Source organism: Patagioenas fasciata, chromosome 3 (assembly GCF_037038585.1).
Source record: "Patagioenas fasciata isolate bPatFas1 chromosome 3, bPatFas1.hap1, whole genome shotgun sequence".
In the NCBI taxonomy this organism is placed as follows: Eukaryota; Metazoa; Chordata; class Aves; order Columbiformes; family Columbidae; genus Patagioenas; species Patagioenas fasciata.
In genome coordinates, this window is record NC_092522.1 from 87,328,365 (window position 1) to 87,335,015 (window position 6,651).

Below are 6,651 nucleotides of genomic sequence, written 5' to 3' on the forward strand. Positions count from 1 at the left end.
ACATGCGGTCCGGTGGTGTTGTCAGCAGCTCCTGGGAGCAGGAAGAGTGAGTGGGAGGCAGTTTGTCAGACACCAGCAACAGGTAAGGGGACTCTGCCTCACTCATTCATAGCTCGTCTGCTGAGCTTGTGTCTCTCTGGAGACACAAGGGAAGATGGAATCTGAACATGTTGTCTTAGGCGAGGTAAGGCATAATGAGTGTTTGTCAGGGAGCTCAGAGCCCCCAGTGTTTGCTGGCTTCTGTTGAACACGGAGGGGTATAACCCATGGTAAGCAAGTCTAAATTCAGTTGTGGTTTGGATGCAAATGTGGAGTTTCTGCATGCTGTTTGCTGACACATCTTGAGGCTCTAGCACCATACTGAATACACAAGCTGGGAGAGCCGGTTGGCCTGGATGCAGAGGCTTCCTACGCAAACATCTGCTGAAAGAGAGACCAGTAGTCTTCAAGCCCTTTACTGCTGCCTGGTGCGTGCGACTTATCTTTTTGGAACAAAGTGGCTCTTCTGGCATGAGTCTGTTGAATATACGTGGCATTCTTAGAGAAAGGTGCTAGTTAGTCAATTGGTGGAGCTCAGCGCCATCAAGGCTCACTTGGGAAGTAATGCGGTTCTAGGTTCTCAGGAAGGTGAGAAACACTGAGAACAGCCAAAAGTACTGGTCTTGATGCCACTGTGAAGGGTAATGACAAACAGCTTTAATCAAAGCAGAAAACTTGTAAAATACAGAGTTCAAATTCCTTTCAGTACTGTCACCACCTTTCATTTTAGGTGAGGGCAGCTCTTCTGGCCAACCTTCAGTTAAAGTAACTCAAAGCTGTCTTCAGAGTTACTCACCATTGCTGTGGTGAAGAGCCACCTTTTGACAGCTCTCCCGTCCATAGGATCTTCATTAAAGGGCTGCTGTTATTTCTGGCCACACATTTGTCTTTCATTTTGTTGAGATCCACCATTCAGTCACAAGTCTCTGTCCTCCTTTCACTCCTTCAGGTATAACTGACCATGTGGGACATAGAACACCTACCAGGCTGGACTAGACACTTCTGTTTGTTTGTTTTTAAATAAAGTATCTCAGCATACTGGCCATGGCATGAATCATAACTGAAGAATGTAGTTTCCATATATTGATATTTGGCCTCAGTTCTATGAAGTCAAGCATACCTTTGCATTTAGAGACTATTCAACTTAAGACAATGAAGTGAGCTCTTGCAGCCCCCTCCAGAATTTTATATAACTATGTTGCATAATTTAGTGGAGGTGACTTTAGAGAATGTATAACATTTCCAATTGGATGTTGTCAGAGCAAGCATAACTTTTATCAGATTACTTACGTTTCAATATGTGTAATTATAAAATTGAAAGAACATTAAAAATGCATTACTGTTTAACTTTGTTATTTTCAGTTTAGGTGATGACTTGCATGCTTCACTTTTGAGTAATCATTTTGGAATTAGTACCTCAGATTTTCATGTTCTAGATGAAGCGATTGAGCACTAAGTGAGGCATGAAAGGTTGTAGGGTTTTGGGTTTTTTAAGAACAAATTATTTCAAGTCTTTTGCCTTTTAAATTTTATTGAGATTTTTAGTTTTTATTTTAAAGGGATGAAGTATCCCATATGCTACAAGATCCAATTCTGACAAGGCAGTGTTGAGATGCCTAATTTTTTAAAATTAGAAATAGTGCAAGAAGTAATCTCCTCCTGAATAGTGCTGTATTATTTCCTAAATACCTGATCTGTGAATCTCCATTTTTATATATATCATCAGAGTTGCCTGGACGTAGTAGGGATCATTATTGTACAAGCCATGTCTCTTTAAAACTCTGATTCAGAATAAACGCAAACCAATTTAGTATCCCACAGATACTTTAAAGTCAGGAGCTGAAAAACTATAAAACATTGGTTCCAGCAACTTATAGTTCAGGAAATCTCTGTAAGTAATTCAATGGGCAGCAGTGCAGAGCACGTAATGGATTCTTTGAAGAGTTAAAATGCATCCCTGGAAAAGTAGCTACTTAAAATGTCACAGAGCTGGAATGTCTCTCTAAAATTCTGCATTTACAGACATGCTGTGCATGAGCGTGGAAGTGTAATTGACAGGAGCAAATTACTCTGATAAAGCATAATTCAAAAGTATAATTTGCGATCTCATGTTTTATGATGGAACAGGGGTTTTTTTCCCATTAAAACAAAAATTCTGGATTTTCTTGCACGTGAAATTTCACTCCTGTGATAAAGTTTTATACTAAGGGAGTTCATTCTGTGGAAGTACTGCAGTGATTTTTTTAAAAGAAATTTTAAAGAACCTATAAACTCCCTCAATTTTATGCCTTATCAGAGTAAGTTGAAGAATTAAAGAAAATAATAACCCTAAACAAGTAATCATATACTGTAGCAACTGTTTGCTTTAATGACGTATTTACACTCCCTGTCATTTGCAATAATCATTGGAGAATATTTTTTTCTTAAATTGAACATTGAAGTTTTTCAATTTTTGTACTGACTTGTGTACATAACATCATTACATAGTGATTTTTGTTGCTGCAGCTTTCTAGCTGTCCTGTTCCATGGGGAGATCGGATAATTAAGACTGAAACTTCTTATTCAGACTCTAAGTATTTATCAACAACCACATGTGAATTTATTCAATTACAGACGAGCACATCAACTTCACCCATTTCAGTGCTGTGGGAAATGAGAAATAAGCCTGGTTGGGAAATTCTTTTTGTACTTCTCTGATACGGTGGCATATGGTTGACATCCCACTTGATTCCCCACTGTATTAATATTTGCACATTAGCTCATGCACATATCCTCAAATGACTATATTTTTAAAAGGACTCTCACAGACTGTTTGGTTTCATTAGTTTTCTCTCTGGTATCTTCTGTGTTACCTTTCTCATTTTGCTGTCTCTGTCTACATGTTTCATTGCAGGCAAGTCAGATACCCAGTCTCCTTGGTTCCTGCCAGCCTATTTAGCTTCTATGCATTATGAGCTACAGGCTAGGTCTTGAGCAAAAAGCTATTAAAAAATATCTTGTACAAAAATATCTAAATTGTATAAAATCCATTACATGCCACTAGCATCCTTAAAAGATGCAACATTTATGTAATTGTGGTATATATGCACAGTGTATGTTATGTGTTCATATTCAATTTACAGCTTACACACTGGCAGCCAGATTTTAAACATTTCTTAATCATCTCCAGGAATGAAGAAAATATATTGATAAATACAGGAAAAAATGATCTGTCACAATGTCTCTTGGACTAAACTAACGTATTTTTTATAAGGTAAAAGATTTTCAGGAGACTAGTTGAAGGAGATACTCTACTTAATATTTTCCTTAATAATGCTAATACCAAGAGCTGCTACTAGAAGGATTATTTATTCCAGAATTGCTAAGTGCCAGAAAGTAGAGGAAAAAAATTATGTCCTTTCTTAGAAACAAACAAAACCACCAACAACTAAACATGTACTGGCCTAAACTGAGAAGGGCTGGAATTGAACACCTCATAGATGAGTGGAAATGTGAGAGACAAAAAAAAATAGCGAGTGGCCTAGTATCTGGGCCAGAACATTTCATAGCGTATTCCAAGCTGCCTTTTTTCACAAAAGGCAGGCCAAGACAAGACGATGGGTTTATCACAAGGGGATGCACACATGTACATCAAATCATGTGGAGGTGTCTGGGTGAGTTCAGTTGCACTGTATGGTCCTCAAAGGCCCACGTAGTAGTGACCAGGCAGGAGCTTACAGGACAGTATCAGAGCTGCCTTTGCTGTTATAACAGAATTTACCCTTTATAGATGTTTTAATCTCCACTCGTGAATTGAAAGCTGTTCTGGACTCCGCTGACCGAAAGGGTGACATTGGTACAAACCGGGCCTGAACACACTCACATTGGAAACTGGAAATGGATTTCTAAAGCAAAAAAGCAGCAATGTTCTGGAGCCTCCACTCAGCACAGAGGGAGCAAACAGCCCAACTAGGTTCAAGAAGAACCTCAACTTGTCAGTGAAAAGGGGTAGGAAGTTGTGGTGAGCATGTCAATTCCTTGGGAGTGCTAGCTTCACTTTCATAGAATCATAGAATAGTTTGGGTTGGAAGAGACCTTCAAAGGTCAACTAGTCCAACCCCCCTGCAGTGAGCAGGGGCATCTTCAACTAGATCAGGTTGCTCAGAGCCCCATCCAGCCTGGCCTTGAATGTCTTCAGGGATGGGGCATCTACCACCTCTCTGGGCAACCTGTGCCAGTGTTTCACCACCCTCATGGTAAAAAAATTCTTTCTTGTGTCTAGCCTGAATCTCCTCTCTTCTAGTTTAAAAGCATTACCTTGTCCTGTTGTAACACGCCCTTCTAAAAAGTCTGTCCCCATCCTTTTCGTAGGCCCCTTTTAAGTACTGAAAGGCCACAATAAGGTCTCCCCAGAGCTTTCTCCAGGCTGAACAACCCCAACTCTGTCAGCCTGTCTTCATAGAAGTGTTCCAGGTGAACTGCTGTTTGCACATAGGTGTTTATATATCATTTAGGTGTCCACTCAGCCAGTACCAATCAATTCACTGCAAGTTTATGTTCCTGGTCCTCCTAATTGGGCTGCCTCCTTGCTCCTTCCCACACAAAACCAAGGCTCATACCAAGTGCATGCTTCCTTGAGAAATACTGCCCTAGTCCTTCCTCAGCTTTCTGCTCTTCCAGATAAAACAACCATGCAACTGTTTGGGAGGCAGAAATGCCTTCAAAGTCCTTCACGCCCAATGCTTCCAGTTCTCTTCTGCAGCTGTGGTCCCTTGATGCGGCTAATAAAACTGCCTGATCGAATGGGGTGGTGGATGTCCCAGTGAGAACATTAAGATCTCTAACCAGCACTCCTCAGGTTTCTAGAAGCCCCACAATCTGCTTTGCAGTGGTATCATTCAAGTGCCCTGGCACCTGTGATACGATTTGTACTTGTTTTGAGGTTAAATCTACTGTTACTTGAATTAGCCCTTGTTGCTCATGCTCCCCCACATCAGTTTTCGGGACTACTTTGATTATAGCCACAGCCATGGGAAACATAATCTATTCAAAGTAGTAAATGGAGAGAACAGGAGTGTGCCTTCTGGGAAATCCCGTAAAGCCAAATCAAAAGGATTGAGCCAAATCCAAAGGGCTCAGGGACCAACATCTTTCAGTCTAAACCGTGTCCTGAGAGGTGGAAACATACCCTGCTTTACTGCCTTGCCCTTTTCGAAGTCTGAATCATCTTCTGGCAAGCCCAATAGTCTGGTCCACAAATTGCTTCTCTTTCAATGCTCCCTTCACAGCTGCTTGAACTTTTTTCACCTGCCAGTTATGCCATTCATCACGCTGCCTGGTCTCACGCCCAAAGTGCCGAATGCAAGCTCTGCAGCAGAGACACCCAAGTCAGCTCACTCCCTCAAGCCATGTTCCCCTTGCTCAGCACTGTCTCCAGTCCTGTTCCTTCAGCAATTTATTTTCATATTTCAATTCCATGTCTTCTAGGTATAAAGCAGCAGTTGTCACTCCAAGTTCTGCAATTCTTCATAAAGCCCATTATGCAGAAACTTGAGTATTGGCTTTAAATTTAGTATTCTCTTGACAGATTATAAATGTCTTTTCTGCTTTTTTTCAGTGCACCCTCTCACATGGAAGCTTCCCACTCCATGAACTGGGTGCATCCTTAAAAGTTCCTCAGGATGGGAGAAGTTTGTTCCCTCCTATCCCCCCTTCTTTATATTGCCAGTCCCCATTAATAGTCCACATAAAATCCAAGCTATAAATCTCTAATATGAATAGTTATGACAACACCAAATGCAGAGTTGTTCAGCTTTTGTTATTCCTCTTTCAGAATAACAAAATTCCTCTGTAGCCTGTGTCCCCTGCCAGTTTGCATGCCCCCACGAGTCACTTTGCTAGACACCTTCCACCATCAGCAAAAGAACTGTGCAAGCACATACACACAATTTAAAAGTATAAAGTAATAATATGTTGGTTAATACAGGTAGCTATGACTAGCAAGCTACTAGATGAAGTATTAACATGCTCACCTCCCTCTTCAAAACACCAGATGAGTCTTCACTGGCCAGTGTTGCCAAACTACCATTTTCTGACTCTGCTTTTTCCTTACAGCATTTTATACCTTTTCACATCGGTGTTTTCCTCCTGGAGCTCATCTCAACAGCTCTACCTTCTGCCTTATCTTGCCTGGCTCTGCTGTGCAGCCCTTTCTCATGGTGCAGTGATCCCCTGAGCCTGCTGAACCATGGCCACGGGCCCCACCAGGCCTGGGCTGTGGAGCCCAAGCAGCTGGAACTGCAGAAGGAGATGGCTTGTTAGCAGGCAGGGGAGATCAGGTCAATACGGTCAGCTGGAGCACAGAGAGGGGTGCAATTTGCCAGAGGGTACACGCATCTGGCCAGCAGAGACTTTCTCTGGGCTCTCTTGACCTCTGTGATCAGGGATTTAGACCAGTTGCCCACACGAGTCCCTCGTATCATTGAAGGTGATCTAGACACTCCACCTGGCCTTCAGCCACTGCTTTGTTTAGAATGGCGCCAGTATCCCATATCATGCTTTTCTGCTCCATATGGATGTCTGGCATACCTTAAGATGCCTCATATGACATCAAATGATTATGTGTGTGCAATT